We start from the raw sequence: 2,948 nt of genomic DNA on the forward strand, positions 1-2,948 counted from the left end.
AACCAAGCCGAATACGAGGCCCTACTAGCAGGTCTAAAGCTAGCCGAAGAGGTCGGAGCCCAGAGAATCACAATCTTCAGTGACTCCCAGGTCGTCACGTCACAAGTGAATGGAAGCTACCAGGCCAAAGACCCCATCATGAAAAAATACCTGGACCAAACACAGGCACAACTACGCCACTTTTCAGAGATACAGATTCAGCACATACCTCGGGAACAAAACGCCCGCTCTCTCGAAGCTTGCCAGCACCAAGCCCGGAGGCAACAACAGAAGTCTCCTCCAAGAAACCTTACAATCTCCCTCCGTGCTAAGAGAGGAAGAAACGCTAAATATATCCAACCAACAGCAAGGATGGATGACCCCCATACTCAACTACCCGAAGTCGGGAACTCTCCCCGCCGAAAGAAAGGAAGCTAAAAGACTCACGAAAGACGCCCAGAATTATACACTAATTCACGACGTATTATACAGAAGAAGATTCTCAAACCCCCTCCTTAGGTGCGTCCCGACCTCAGAAACAAAGAGCGTCCTCGAAGAAGTCCACGAAGGCATGTGTGGAAACCATCTCGGAGCTCGGGCATTATCCAAGAAAGTAGTCCGAGCCGGGTTCTACTGGCCGACCTTGCAAAGAGACGCAACGGAATTTGTGAAAATATGCCCCCCTGCCAAAAACACACCAATTTTCACAAGGCACCACCCGAAGACCTTATCAGCATCACCGCACCATGGCCCTTCGCCAAATGGGGACTTGACCTACTCGGCCCGTTCCCCCAAGGACCGGGGCAAGTCATATACCTCATAGTAGGGGTCGACTACTTCACAAAATGGATCGAAGCTGAACCCTTAGCCACCATTACGGCTCAGAAAAGCCGCAAATTCCTATACAAAAACATTGTCACAAGGTTCGGAGTCCCCTACTCCATCACAACAGACAATGGAACACAGTCCACGGACACAAGTTTTCAGAACTTGGTGGCCGAACTAAAAATCAAACAGCAATTCACATCAGTCGAGCACCCACAAGCCAATGGACAAGCAGAGGCTGCAAATAAAGTCATCTTGGCCGGGTTAAAACGAAGACTCCAAGAGGCCAAAGGGGCATGGGCCGAGGAGCTCCCCCAGGTACTATGGGCATATCGGACAACCCCACACTCCACAACGGGAGAATCACCGTTCCGACTAGCTTACGGGATGGAGGCAATGATTCCTATTGAAATAGATGAAGGGTCACCCAGAGTCATCTTCTACAACGAAGAAGGTAACCCGCAGGCACAAAAGGAAGAACTCGACCTCCTCCCCGAGGTCCGAGAAAGAGCCCGGATCCGAGAAGAAGCCTTAAAACGGCGAACGGCCCTCAGATACAATCAGAAAGTAATAAAGCGAAACTTCTCCATTCACGACCTGATTCTAATCCGAAATGACATCGGAACACAAAAGTCAGGAGAAGGAAAGCTAGCTGCAAATTAGAAAGGACCCTACAAGGGGTTTTTTAATGAGACACCCGGTCAAGTAAAGGCGCCCGACCTAGTCAAGGGTAAACACTCTGTAAATATTCTTTCTTTTTTTAATACTAATCAAATTTTTCTATTTTCTTTTCTTCTTCCTCGTGTTGAAACAAATCCTGAAAAGTACCCCGCCAAGGCGCATTAATTTATGCTCGACAAAACGCAAAAAATCATTGCCAAGAGACCACACAAGGTCGGCAAGGATAAAGCGACGAGGTTCAAATTAATGTGAGAAGTTATAAAGCAACTCTGAAAAGGCTCAAAAAGCCAAATAAAAAGAGATTACAAAAATAACTTAAAAGGCCGACCAACGACAAGGTCGGACCCAACAAAGGGAGGTACTCGAACGCCCGAGGTCCGAGAAAAAAGCCCGGATCCAAGAAAGAAGCCTTAAAACGACGAAAGCAAAGATTTCGAAAACGCTTACTAAAAAGTTGCTATACAAAAACAACTAAAAAGTACAAGCGAAAAAACGAAATCAAAGGAAGGTTCAAAAAGCGTGTTCAACTAAAAAGTACAAGCGAAAAAACGAAATCAAAGGAAAGTTCAAAAAGCGCTAGCTAAAAGGTTGTTATCCAAAAACAACTAAAAAGCATAAAAGCGGAACAAAAAGTCAAAACGCAAAACACCGCATAATAAGCTAAAAAGTTACTACAAGTAGCTAATAGCAAAAAGGTGTCCAAAGCATTCACAGAAACCATTCAAAAACAAAAGAGCCCACAGGCCGGGCAAAAACCAAAGATAAAAGGATTACAGAGATTCAAGGTCCTTTCCGGACTCCACATCAATAGAAGGCTGCGGAGGAAACATAGAAATCGGGACAGCATTGACGGCACCGTCATCTCGGTTCAAAACCTCCACACCAGACCCCTCCTCGGCCAAAAGTGAAGTCGGGTTCGCAACCGGAACTTTGGGGTCAGACACCGGAACCTCATCCTCGTTGGGAGCAGGAACAATCTTTCCCTCCACAACAATGTTATCCGTACTAAATAAGCTCAGATCCAAGTCAGGAGCAAGAACCCGGACCTGAGCCTTCAAATTTTCAAACATAGCATCCATACCCTTAGCCACATGACCTTCTAGCTCGTAAAAATCATCCTGAGCGGATTGCAACTTCTCCTTTGTCTCCACAAGCTCGGCATATATCCGAGTATAATTCTCCGTCGCCGCCTTCGCCATCTCCTCAGATGCTTTCGCTGCCGCCACAGCCGCGGTAGCTTTCTCTTTTTCCAAAGATGCCTCCAGCTCAGTAATCCTAGCAGCCTTCAGCTCACTAATCTTCTCAAACTCAGACTGAGCCTTCTCAAGTCGGGAGCTGGTCGCACCAATGGGGGATTTCTTGAATTCCCGGGCAATAGCAGCATGAAGACTAGCCATCCGAACACAACTCCGCGCCATATACTGAAAATGATGCTCCATAGACACATCATCAGTAGAAATAAA

General features: G+C 46.7%; 1 pseudogene; it reads right to left on the reverse strand.

Annotated features, from left to right (window-relative positions):
- The window catches only part of LOC110281520 (uncharacterized), a 10,233-nt pseudogene extending 7,330 nt beyond the window's left edge, over positions 1 to 2,903 (reverse strand).
- Positions 2,904 to 2,948: the final 45 nt, after the last annotated feature.

Source organism: Arachis duranensis, chromosome 5 (genome assembly GCF_000817695.3).
Source record: "Arachis duranensis cultivar V14167 chromosome 5, aradu.V14167.gnm2.J7QH, whole genome shotgun sequence".
In the NCBI taxonomy this organism is placed as follows: domain Eukaryota; kingdom Viridiplantae; phylum Streptophyta; class Magnoliopsida; order Fabales; family Fabaceae; genus Arachis; species Arachis duranensis.